Genomic DNA, 13938 nt, shown 5'->3' on the forward strand with positions numbered 1-13938 from the left:
TCATTCCTGGATCAATGTCTTTGCTTGCTTGGCCATGTGTAGCACCTGCTGTGCCTTTGAATGGCATTTTGCCCATGTATCACACTGATGGGAGCATTAAAGATTTGGGCAGACACTGCAGTCGGAGTTCGAATTTTTCATTGAGTGGGAGCCAGGAAACTCTCCTCCACTGTGTGCTTTTGTGAAGGTTCTCCTGACCCTCCCATGGCCAGTTTTGGGGATGATCTATGCTCTTCACTTTCCCTATAACAAGATGTTCTGGTTCCTCCAATAATTTCTAGCCAGTTGTAATTGAAAGTGGCATCATGAACAAACATATCCTAGGTTATCCAACCCCCATAAAACATGAATGTATAACCTGATAAAGGTTTTTGAATGACACTCTTTACTGTCAGGTTTGGAACTTAACAGGTTAAGAAGTTCCCAGGATGCCTCAATTCTGACGTCAGCTTGTAGAAGCTGGGAGGAGCCTGGGAGGAGTTTCTGTTCTGTTCCCCTCTGGTCGTTGAGGGAGAAAGACGTAGCCTGTAATGGCTGAAAGGAGCCCAGGAGATTCCTGGGGGAATGTCGGAATAAAGAGCTGAAATGGACAAACCTGGTCTCTGTGTGTTTGTCTGGAAGCTAAGTGAAGGACGTGACAGTTTCACACCGCTGTGTTTATCTCTGCTACTGGCGTGACTGGAGCTGACTGAGAGCGTGCGCAGGGGAAACGCGCCGGACCCAGCTGCGGTAATAAAAGCTAATTGTGGACCAATAAATCAATTAGCGGGGGTCGCGCCAATATACGAATTTCGCCACAGGTTATGGGTAATTACCGCTTGTAAAACTGTCACTCAAGAAGTGCCGGAATGCGTTTGAAGTCGGCAGGAGTCTTTGCCTGGTGCTAAGAGGCGAAGGAGCAGCTGCGGAGTTTAAAAGCGGCTGGCAAAAGGCCACAAAGTGGCTGCCTGTGTTGCTGAGTGCTGGGACCAGCTGGAGCTCTGGATCTGAGAGCTGAGAGCAGCAAGGAATCGTTTCTCCACGGAAGGGAGTGCCAGAGGAGCTGTAACTGACTGTAAGTACAGCTTGGGGCCCCTTGGGAGAACGGAAGAGGATGGCAGGCTGCCAGGTCTTGGAGGACATTCCATGCTCACTTTAAGAAGTTGGGCAACCTGGCTGCTGATTTGAAGTCTACTGTTCTGGGTGCCAGGAAGCCAGAGGCCACTTGGCTAGTGCTCCAGGGAGTTTTGTGAGGCTGGAGGCGGAAAGCAAGGGCCGGGAGATGGCTGCTTCAGAACAGAAGGCAAGATGGCGCTGACCACCTTCGTGAGAGCCGGTGCACAGCTGGGAAGGGCTGTGGGCCCCAGAGGGGGGGCAAAGGGACTATTGGCACTGTTGCTGTTGCTGCCAGGTTTGCAGAGTCTAAAAGGGCACTTGGAAATGTGCTGCAGTTGCTGTGAAGCTTCAGCAGGAAGCCAGAGCCCTGGACAAGAGCCTAAAAAGGCTGGAGCCCCTGTCCCTGATGCTTTAGCCACCAGGAGTGCTGCTGAGCAGGTCGGGGGGGCGAAGGATTCCAAAGGCAAGTTTAAGAGCCTGCTGGAATGAAGTGGCGGTTCAGAGGGGGCAAAGCTGGCAAGGAGTGCTTTTCCGGAAGAAGGAGAAGGAGGCCAGCGGGAAGAGCCCAAGGCAGTGATTTTCCACTGGAGTTCAACGTGTCTGCGTGAGGAGCTTGGAGAGAGGCAAGCTGCTGGGAGCCCTTTACCTACCACTGGGGGTGCAGGAAAGCGTCCTGGGAGCCCTGGGAGCAGTGGGGGGGCGGTGAGCAGTAAAAGCACAGAAAAGCCTCTTTTTCCAAAGGCTGCCAAGAGATGTTTGCGTCGAAAGTCGAAGCCTGGGAAACAGGACACAGCTACAGGCTTCAAGGCCAGCCATCTGCTGCAGCGGGAGTTACGTGCTGCAGGGGTGTCTGGGAACTCTGAGATAAGTCCAGTCTTCAGAGCAACGCAGGATGTTGCAGTTTCAGACGCTGCCAAGGACAGAGGCAGCGGGACGTTTGTTGCTTCCATGGCAACTGTGGAGAACAACTCCAGCCAGGACACAGTGACACGCTGGGTGTTTTGGTTTCTGCTATCAGGCAGCACCTGATAGGCAAACTGCGGAACTGCAGGGCTGTTTTCGACAGGAACAATTGTTTTGTTCGCAGACGGAATGAAAAATCAGTCTGTGGTGTGGCTAACGTGTTTTCTCTCCTTTACAGGAGGAGCAAGAGGTCTACGTGGTGCCGGGACTGAATTGTTGTCGGTTATCTGTATCTGCTCTAATGACGCAGGGGTTCAAAAATTTGCTTTGAAAATGACACCTGTTCCATTTTCAGAGGGGGGCGACAACTGATCAACAAGGCGAAGAGCAAGAATAATTTCTTTGTTCTGGAGACACCTCTGGAGGGTGGTGGGAATGCTGAAAAAAAAGCACAGGTGCAGTGTGCTAAGGTTCCCAAAGATGTGCAAAAGTTGCACAGGTGCACAAAAGGGTACAAACTCCGGAAATGTGGGAGGTCCCTAGGGTGCAGGGCATGCAAAGGTGCAAAGGTACTTGGTTTTCCCGGGTTTGGGAGGGTAGCCAAGGAAGCCTTTGAGCTTGTTCACACAAAGATCTGTCAGGACCCATGAGGTGTGAGAGTCTGGGTGGGGCCAGGTATGTGCCATTGCTGACAGATGGCCACAGCCAGGTTGGCTGGTGTCTCTCTCTCAAGTCACAGGGGGAGGTGGCGCAACTGATCAAGGATTGGGTTGCGGAGGTGGAACTAAGGTTTTCCACCAAGGTGCAAGGGTTCAAGAGCGACCGAGGGTCACAGTTTACTGGGTCTGCTCTGGAGGAATTTTTCAAGGAAAAGGGAATACGTCACCAGGTGACGGGTGCAAAGTCTTCTCAAGGGAGAAGGGAGGCTGTGGCTGAGCCCGGTGATGGGGATGAGGTCCAGAATCAGGGTTCAAAACCCGGTGATGGGGACCAAGTCCAGGGTCAGGGTTCAGGGCAGGTTTGGGCATCTCCAAGGGTTGTGAAAGGAGTGTCCAGGTGTGAGGCTTCATCTCCGGTAATGGAGAAAGCTCACAAACAGGGTGTCAAGTCAGAGGGGGAAGAGTCTGACGGAGAAGACACAACTGCTGGCCTTAATGGGTCAGTAGGGTATCAGGTCACAGGTGCGTGGAAAAGTGTCGCACAGTGTGATTCTGGGAATGTTGAAGGGGTTCAACAGGTGCCTGGGAAAGATGCCGGGAAGTGGCACAAGGCAAAGGGGAAGGTGTTGAACTCAGAAGGTCTTGCCAGAATGTGAGGCATAGAGGGGGTGTCAGGTTTGGAACTTAACAGGTTAAGAAGTTCCCAGGATGCCTCAATTCTGACGTCAGCTTGTAGAAGCTGGGAGGAGCCTGGGAGGAGTTTCTGTTCTGTTCCCCTCTGGTCGTTGAGGGAGAAAGACGTAGCCTGTAATGGCTGAAAGGAGCCCAGGAGATTCCTGGGGGAATGTCGGAATAAAGAGCTGAAATGGACAAACCTGGTCTCTGTGTGTTTGTCTGGAAGCTAAGTGAAGGACGTGACAGTTTCACACCGCTGTGTTTATCTCTGCTACTGGCGTGACTGGAGCTGACTGAGAGCGTGCGCAGGGGAAACGCGCCGGACCCAGCTGCGGTAATAAAAGCTAATTGTGGACCAATAAATCAATTAGCGGGGGTCGCGCCAATATACGAATTTCGCCACATTTACTCCTGGTTTGAAGCAGGGGTGCCAACTTGAATAAAATATTGGGGGGCCATGTAATCCCACCCCTCATTGACAAGGCATGGCAAACACATACCATATGAATAGCAATGTCCATCACCTTTAGAGGGGCAGCCCCCTCAAATATTTTGTAGGCAAAAGGACCTCAGCACCTAGGGGTTGTCTCTGAAAGTTTGGAGTGTCCTATGGTGATTTGTGAGGGACGCGGGTGGCGCTGTGGGTTAAACCACAGAGCCTAGGACTTGCCGATCAGAAGGTTGGCAGTTCGAACCCCAATGTCGGGGTGAGCTCCCGTTGCTCGGTCCCTGCTCCTGCCCACCTAGCAGTTCGAAAGCACGTCAGAGTGCAAGCACCCACCCAAACACCCTGCCCCCCCAGAAATAAATGAGCCCCCCAGGAAAGAAGCCAGCCCCCACCCAACCATCCTGCACCCACCCCTCCCCATGGAAAGAAGCCCCCAGCAAAGAAGAGAGCCCCCACCCAACAACCCTGCACCCATCCCTGCCCCCCAGCAAAGAATCCAGCCCCCCCAAAACAGCCCTGCCCCCCACAGGAAAGAAGCAAGCCCCCCAGGAAAGGAGCCCCCCAGGAAAGAATCCAGCACCCACCCAAACACCCTGCCCCCCCGGAAATAAATGAGCCCCCCAGGAAAGAAGCCAGCACCCACCCAACCACCCTGCCCCCCCCAGAAATAAATGAGCCCCCCAGGAAAGAATCCAGCACCCACCCAAACACCCTGCCCCCCGGAAATAAATGAGCCCCCTAGGAAAGAAGCCAGCACCCATCCAACCACCCCTGCCCCCCCAGGAAAGAAGCCAGCCCCCATCCAACCACCCCTGCCCCCCCCCCAGGAAAGCCCCCCCCAGGAAAGAAGCCAGCCCCCATCCAACCACCCCTGCCCCCCCCCCCAGGAAAGAAGCAAGCCCCCAGGAAAGGAACCCCCTAGGAAAGAATCCAGCACCCACCCAAACACCCTGCCCCCCCGGAAATAAATGAGCCCCCCAGGAAAGAAGCCAGCACCCACCCAACCACCCCTGCCCCCCCAGGAAAGAAGCAAGCCCCCAGGAAAGGAGCCCCCTAGGAAAGAATCCAGCACCCACCCAAATACCACTGCATCCCCCCAGGAAAGAAAAGAGCCCCCCAGGAAAGAAGCCAACCCCCCCACCACCCTGCCCCCCCCCCCCGCTGCCTCCAGGTGGGAGATCACTGCCAGTTTTTATCTTGGATTGTTGATCACGCCCTACTTCTGGTTGGAGATGCCTGTCCTACTCTTTGGGAGCCACATTAGAAATACATTGAAGTTCTGCCCATTCGGAGAGGAGCTTATCTGTAGTCCCCAAAAAGTGTCCCACATTGGCAGCATCCTGAGCTAACATGAAATTAAATGGACCTATGCTGTCTTCTGCGCCTCTGCTTTGCTCTTTATCACATGCACAGCTTTCTTTCCCCCTGGATCCCCCTGGACCCTTCTCACTTTCAAGTCGTACCTCTGTTAAAATCTCCCCAATCTTGGTTTTTCTAACTTTGGCAACAGAAACCCCTTCCTGTTCTTTTTACGAAATGGCTTCTCCAGTTGCCTTTTAAATGAAAAGCCTTCTATTTTCTATATTTATTCTTTACGCTGCTTGAAGCCGACTTCATATCCTCCTACCCTTGACTGGGCTTCTTTTTACATCCAAGACTTGTTGGTTGAAAGGTAAAGAAACTTGATTTTGCCCCTGACATTCTTTCATTTCTCTTAATTTTCCCTTGGCTTTTCTAGTCATCAGGTGTTTTTGTTTATCTTGATTCTCTTTAAAATCTTCATCTTGGTATTGAGTTTTCAGTTTAAATTTTGCTTTTGGGACTTTCTCAAAGTCTACCATCTGTCCACAATGTATTCTCCCTGTTTTATTAGGATAATTTGATAGTCTTCTATTTTCTTTCAGTTTCCTTTAATTTAAAATGTTTTGCCTCTCCTAACACTTTTTCCAGAGTTACTGAAATAAGATATCTATCTATCTATCTATCTATCTATCTATCTATCTATCTATCTATCTACAAGCAATATTTAAAATTGTCAACTATGAAAGTGAAAATTCGTTGTATCTTTATAAAATTGTAAATAATATTTTTTCCATGCAGTACAATTCCTTTGTTTACTTTAAAAAAATATATATTAACTATAGTTTTGAAAAGAAATCTAACCTAAGCTGGTTTGAGTTTCCACTTCTTCCCCCAGCCTCTCTCTCCTACTCCCTCTGCCCATTAGCTTCTCCAGCCAGCTCTGACCAGTGAAAGGGTTGAACCAGTACTGTATCCAGGGACAGTCTCACTCATTAGAATCTGGCTCGCTCCTTCCACCACCTGTTGGTCAGTAAGGCACATAAAAAAGTCCCTTGGCGCATTAATACAGTGGATACAAATGTGTTTGTTTTCAACATGGGATCACTGCGCATGGGTGAGAAATTAGTACCGGCCCAACTCCCTAACAACAGGGTTGCTGGGATGCCAACTTGAATAAAATATGGGGTGGGGGCAGTAAGCCCCACCCTACACAATCAGTCACATGGCATGGCACCCCCCCCCCATTTGAATGGCAATACCCATCACCTTTTGGGAGGGAATCCCAGCCCCCTCAAATATTTGGGGGGGGGGGCTTAAGAGGAGTTAGCTCCTAAACTGGGGTATATGTCATTCCTGGATCAATGTCTTTGCTTGCTTGGCCATGTGTAGCACCTGCTGTGCCTTTGAATGGCATTTTGCCCATGTATCACACTGATGGGAGCATTAAAGATTTGGGCAGACACTGCAGTCGGAGTTCCAATTTTTCATTGAGTGGGAGCCAGGAAACTCTCCTCCACTGTGTGCTTTTGTGAAGGTTCTCCTGACCCTCCCATGGCCAGTTTTGGGGATGATCTATGCTCTTCACTTTCCCTATAACAAGATGTTCTGGTTCCTCCAATAATTTCTAGCCAGTTGTAATTGAAAGTGGCATCATGAACAAACATATCCTAGGTTATCCAACCCCCATAAAACATGAATGTATAACCTGATAAAGGTTTTTGAATGACACTCTTTACTACTGGTTTGAAGCAGGGGTGCCAACTTGAATAAAATATTGGGGGGCCATGTAATCCCACCCCTCATTGACAAGGCATGGCAAACACATACCATATGAATAGCAATGTCCATCACCTTTAGAGGGGCAGCCCCTCAAATATTTTGTAGGCAAAAGGACCTCAGCACCTAGGGGTTGTCTCTGAAAGTTTGGAGTGTCCTATGGTGATTTGTGAGGGACGCGGGTGGCGCTGTGGGTTAAACCACAGAGCCTAGGACTTGCCGATCAGAAGGTTGGCAGTTCGAACCCCAATGTCGGGGTGAGCTCCCGTTGCTCGGTCCCTGCTCCTGCCCACCTAGCAGTTCGAAAGCACGTCAAAGTGCAAGCACCCACCCAAACACCCTGCCCCCCCGGAAATAAATGAGCCCCCCAGGAAAGAAGCCAGCCCCCACCCAACCATCCTGCACCCACCCCTCCCCATGGAAAGAAGCCCCCAGCAAAGAAGAGAGCCCCCACCCAACAACCCTGCACCCATCCCTGCCCCCCAGCAAAGAATCCAGCCCCCCCAAAACAGCCCTGCCCCCCACAGGAAAGAAGCAAGCCCCCCAGGAAAGGAGCCCCCCAGGAAAGAATCCAGCACCCACCCAAACACCCTGCCCCCCCGGAAATAAATGAGCCCCCCAGGAAAGAAGCCAGCACCCACCCAACCACCCTGCCCCCCCCAGAAATAAATGAGCCCCCCAGGAAAGAATCCAGCACCCACCCAAACACCCTGCCCCCCGGAAATAAATGAGCCCCCTAGGAAAGAAGCCAGCACCCATCCAACCACCCCTGCCCCCCCAGGAAAGAAGCCAGCCCCCATCCAACCACCCCTGCCCCCCCCAGGAAAGCCCCCCCCAGGAAAGAAGCCAGCCCCCATCCAACCACCCCTGCCCCCCCCCAGGAAAGAAGCAAGCCCCCAGGAAAGGAACCCCCTAGGAAAGAATCCAGCACCCACCCAAACACCCTGCCCCCCGGAAATAAATGAGCCCCCCAGGAAAGAAGCCAGCACCCACCCAACCACCCCTGCCCCCCCAGGAAAGAAGCAAGCCCCCAGGAAAGGAGCCCCCTAGGAAAGAATCCAGCACCCACCCAAACACCCTGCCCCCCCGGAAATAAATGAGCCCCCCAGGAAAGAAGCCAGCACCCACCCAACCACCCCTGCCCCCCCAGGAAAGAAGCAAGCCCCCAGGAAAGGAGCCCCCCAAGAAAGAAGCCAGCCCCCACCCAACCACCCTGCACCCACCTCTCACCCCTGGAAAGAAGCCCCCAGCGAAGAAGCCAGCCCCCACCCAAATACCACTGCCCCCCAGGAAAGAAAAGAGCCCCCCAGGAAAGAAGCCAGCCCCCACCCAAATACCACTGCCCCCCCAGGAGAAAAAAGAGCCCCCCAGGAAAGAAGCCAGCCCCCACCCAACCACCCTGCCCCCCCCCCCGCTGCCTCCAGGTGGGAGATCACTGCCAGTTTTTATCTTGGATTGTTGATCACGCCCTACTTCTGGTTGGAGATGCCTGTCCTACTCTTTGGGAGCCACATTAGAAATACATTGAAGTTCTGCCCATTCGGAGAGGAGCTTATCTGTAGTCCCCAAAAAGTGTCCCACATTGGCAGCATCCTGAGCTAACATGAAATTAAATGGACCTATGCTGTCTTCTGCGCCTCTGCTTTGCTCTTTATCACATGCACAGCTTTCTTTCCCCCTGGATCCCCCTGGACCCTTCTCACTTTCAAGTCGTACCTCTGTTAAAATCTCCCCAATCTTGGTTTTTCTAACTTTGGCAACAGAAACCCCTTCCTGTTCTTTTTACGAAATGGCTTCTCCAGTTGCCTTTTAAATGAAAAGCCTTCTATTTTCTATATTTATTCTTCATGCTGCTTGAAGCCGACTTCATACCCTCCTACCCTTGACTGGGCTTCTTTTTACATCCAAGACTTGTTGGTTGAAAGGTAAAGAAACTTGATTTTGCCCCTGACATTCTTTCATTTCTCTTAATTTTCCCTTGGCTTTTCTAGTCATCAGGTGTTTTTGTTTATCTTGATTCTCTTTAAAATCTTCATCTTGGTATTTTTATGAATTTTCAGTTTAAATTTTGCTTTTGGGGCTTTCTCAAAGTCTACCATCTGTCCACAATGTATTCTCCCTGTTTTATTAGGATTAGTTATTTGATAGTCTTCTATTTTCTTTCAGTTTCCTTTAATTTAAAATGTTTTGCCTCTCCTAGCACTTTTTCCGGAGTTACTGAAATACGATATCTATCTATCTATCTATCTATCTATCTATCTATCTATCTACAAGCAATATTTAAAATTGTCAACTATGAAAGTGAAAATTTGTTGTATCTTTTTAAAATTGTAAATAATATTTTTTCCATGCAGTACAATTCCTTTGTTTACTTTAAAAAAATATATATTAACTATAGTTTTGAAAAGAAATCTAACCTAAGCTGGTTTGAGTTTCCACTTCTTCCCCCAGCCTCTCTCTCCTACTCCCTCTGCCCATTAGCTTCTCCAGCCAGCTCTGACCAGTGAAAGGGTTGAACCAGTACTGTATCCAGGGACAGTCTCACTCATTAGAATCTGGCTCGCTCCTTCCACCACCTGTTGGTCAGTAAGGCACATAAAAAAGTCCCTTGGCGCATTAATACAGTGGATACAAATGTGTTTGTTTTCAACATGGGATCACTGCGCATGGGTGAGAAATTAGTACCGGCCCAACTCCCTAACAACAGGGTTGCTGGGATGCCAACTTGAATAAAATATGGGGTGGGGGCAGTAAGCCCCACCCTACACAATCAGTCACATGGCATGGCACCCCCCCCCCCATTTGAATGGCAATACCCATCACCTTTTGGGAGGGAGTCCCAGCCCCCTCAAATATTTGGGGGGAGGGCTTAAGAGGAGTTAGCTCCTAAACTGGGGTATATGTCATTCCTGGATCAATGTCTTTGCTTGCTTGGCTATGTCTAGCACCTGCTGTGCCTTTGAATGGCATTTTGCCCATGTATCACACTGATGGGAGCATTAAAGATTTGGGCAGACACTGCAGTCGGAGTTCAAATTTTTCATTGAGTGGGAGCCAGGAAACTCTCCTCCACTGTGTGCTTTTGTGAAGGTTCTCCTGACCCTCCCATGGCCAGTTTTTGGGATGATCTATGCTCTTCCCTTTCCCTATAACAAGATGTTCTGGTTCCTCCAATGATTTCTAGCCAGTTGTAATTGAAAGTGGCATCATGAACAAACATATCCTAGGTGATCCAACCCCCATAAAACATGAATGTATAACCTGATAAAGGTTTTTGAATGACACTCTTTACTACTGGTTTGAAGCAGGGGTGCCAACTTGAATAAAATATTGGGGGGCCATGTAAGTCCCAGCCCTCATTGACAAGGCATGGCGAACACATACCATATGAATAGCAATGTCCATCACCTTTAGAGGGGCAGCCCCCTCAAATATTTTGTAGGCAAAAGGACCTCAGCACCTAGGGGTTGTCTCTGAAAGTTTGGAGTGTCCTATGGTGATTTGTGAGGGACGCGGGTGGCGCTGTGGATTAAACCACAGAGCCTAGGACTTGCCGATCAGAAGGTTGGCAGTTCGAACCCCAATGTCGGGGTGAGCTCCCGTTGCTCGGTCCCTGCTCCTGCCCACCTAGCAGTTCGAAAGCACGTCAAAGTGCAAGCACCCACCCAAACACCCTGCCCCCCCGGAAATAAATGAGCCCCCCAGGAAAGAAGCCAGCCCCCACCCAACCATCCTGCACCCACCCCTCCCCATGGAAAGAAGCCCCCAGCAAAGAAGAGAGCCCCCACCCAACAACCCTGCACCCATCCCTGCCCCCCAGCAAAGAATCCAGCCCCCCCGAAACACCCCTGCCCCCCACAGGAAAGCCCCCCCCCAGGAAACAAGCCAGCCCCCCCAACCACCCCTGCCCCCCCAGGAAAGAAGCAAGCCCCGCAGGAAAGGAGCCCCCCAGGAAAGAATCCAGCACCCACCCAAACACCCTGCCCCCCCGGAAATAAATGAGCCCCCCAGGAAAGAAGCCAGCACCCACCCAACCACCCTGCCCCCCCGGAAATAAATGAGCCCCCCAGGAAAGAATCCAGCACCCACCCAAACACCCTGCCCCCCGGAAATAAATGAGCCCCCCAGGAAAGAAGCCAGCCCCCACCCAACCACCCCTGCCCCCCACAGGAAAGAAGCAAGCCCCCAGGAAAGGAGCCCCCAGGAAAGAATCCAGCCCCCACCCAAACACCCTGCCCCCCCGGAAATAAATGAGCCCCCCAGGAAAGAAGCCAGCCCCCATCCAACCACCCCTGCCCCCCCAGGAAAGAAGCAAGCCCCCAGGAAAGGAGCCCCCCAAGAAAGAAGCCAGCCCCCACCCAACCACCCTGCACCCACCTCTCACCCCTGGAAAGAAGCCCCCAGCGAAGAAGCCAGCCCCCACACAAATACCACTGCCCCCCAGGAGAAAAAAGAGCCCCCCCAGGAAAGAAGCCAGCCCCCACCCAAATACCACTGCCCCCCCAGGAAAGAAAAGAGCCCCCCAGGAAAGAAGCCAGCCCCCACCCAACCACCCTGCACCCACCTCTCACCCCTGGAAAGAAGCCCCCAGCGAAGAAGCCAGCCCCCACCCAAATACCACTGCCCCCCAGGAGAAAAAAGAGCCCCCCCAGGAAAGAAGCCAGCCCCCACCCAAATACCACTGCCCCCCCAGGAAAGAAAAGAGCCCCCCAGGAAAGAAGCCAACCCCCCCACCACCCTGCCCCCCCCCCCCCGCTGCCTCCAGGTGGGAGATCACTGCCAGTTTTTATCTTGGATTGTTGATCACGCCCTACTTCTGGTTGGAGATGCCTGTCCTACTCTTTGGGAGCCACATTAGAAATACATTGAAGTTCTGCCCATTCGGAGAGGAGCTTATCTGTAGTCCCCAAAAAGTGTCCCACATTGGCAGCATCCTGAGCTAACATGAAATTAAATGGAACTATGCTGTCTTCTGCGCCTCTGCTTTGCTCTTTATCACATGCACAGCTTTCTTTCCCCCTGGATCCCCCTGGACCCTTCTCACTTTCAAGTCGTACCTCTGTTAAAATCTCCCCAATCTTGGTTTTTCTAACTTTGGCAACAGAAACCCCTTCCTGTTCTTTTTACGAAATGGCTTCTCCAGTTGCCTTTTAAATGAAAAGCCTTCTATTTTCTATATTTATTCTTCATGCTGCTTGAAGCCGACTTCATACCCTCCTACCCTTGACTGGGCTTCTTTTTACATCCAAGACTTGTTGGTTGAAAGGTAAAGAAACTTGATTTTGCCCCTGACTTTCTTTCATTTCTCTTAATTTTCCCTTGGCTTTTCTAGTCATCAGGTGTTTTTGTTTATCTTGATTCTCTTTAAAATCTTCATCTTGGTATTGAGTTTTCAGTTTAAATTTTGCTTTTGGGGCTTTCTCAAAGTCTACCATCTGTCCACAATGTATTCTCCCTGTTTTATTAGGATTATTTGATAGTCTTCTATTTTCTTTCAGTTTCCTTTAATTTAAAATGTTTTGCCTCTCCTAGCACTTTTTCCGGAGTTACTGAAATAAGATATCTATCTATCTATCTATCTATCTATCTATCTATCTATCTACAAGCAATATTTAAAATTGTCAACTATGAAAGTGAAAATTCGTTGTATCTTTTTAAAATTGTAAATAATATTTTTTCCATGCAGTACAATTCCTTTGTTTACTTTAAAAAAATATATATTAACTATAGTTTTGAAAAGAAATCTAACCTAAGCTGGTTTGAGTTTCCACTTCTTCCCCCAGCCTCTCTCTCCTACTCCCTCTGCCCATTAGCTTCTCCAGCCAGCTCTGACCAGTGAAAGGGTTGAACCAGTACTGTATCCAGGGACAGTCTCACTCATTAGAATCTGGCTCGCTCCTTCCACCACCTGTTGGTCAGTAAGGCACATAAAAAAGTCCCTTGGCGCATTAATACAGTGGATACAAATGTGTTTGTTTTCAACATGGGATCACTGCACATGGGTGAGAAATTAGTACCGGCCCAACTCCCTAACAACAGGGTTGCTGGGATGCCAACTTGAATAAAATATGGGGTGGGGGACAGTAAGCCCCACCCTACACAATCAATCACATGGCATGGCACCCCCCCCCCCCCATTTGAATGGCAATACCCATCACCTTTTGGGAGGGAGTCCCAGCCCCCTCAAATATTTTTTTGGGGGGGCTTAAGAGGAGTTAGCTCCTAAACTGGGGTATATGTCATTCCTGGATCAATGTCTTTGCTTGCTTGGCCATGTGTAGCACCTGCTGTGCCTTTGAATGGCATTTTGCCCATGTATCACACTGATGGGAGCATTAAAGATTTGGGCAGACACTGCAGTCGGAGTTCAAATTTTTCATTGAGTGGGAGCCAGGAAACTCTCCTCCACTGTGTGCTTTTGTGAAGGTTCTCCTGACCCTCCCATGGCCAGTTTTTGGGATGATCTATGCTCTTCCCTTTCCCTATAACAAGATGTTCTGGTTCCTCCAATGATTTCTAGCCAGTTGTAATTGAAAGTGGCATCATGAACAAACATATCCTAGGTTATCCAACCCCCATAAAACATGAATGTGCTACACAAATGTATAACCTGATAAAGGTTTTTGAATGACACTCTTTACTACTGGTTTGAAGCAGGGGTGCCAACTTGAATAAAATATTGGGGGGCTATGTAAGTCCCACCCCTCATTGACAAGGCATGGCGAACACATACCATTTGAATAGCAATGTCCATCACCTTTAGAGGGGCAGTCCCCTCAAATATTTTGTAGGCAAAAGGACCTCAGCCCCTAGGGCAGGGGTCTGCAACCTTTAAGACAAAAAGAGCCACTTGGACCCGTTTCCGAAGAAAAAACAACAACTGGGAGCCGCAAAACCATTGCGACATTTAAAACAAATATATCTCTGGAGCCGCGATCTGACAGCGGGTAGGAAGGTGACGTCACAGCCAGTACAGCGCCCCCATGCAACGTCACAGCCAGTACAGCGCCCGCCACAGTGAGGAGTGTCGGGGCGCACGCATGCACCGCCCCCATGCGACGTCACAGCCAGTACAGCGCC

The sequence above is a fragment of the Podarcis muralis genome, chromosome 6, assembly GCF_964188315.1.
Source record: "Podarcis muralis chromosome 6, rPodMur119.hap1.1, whole genome shotgun sequence".
Classification (NCBI taxonomy): domain Eukaryota; kingdom Metazoa; phylum Chordata; class Lepidosauria; order Squamata; family Lacertidae; genus Podarcis; species Podarcis muralis.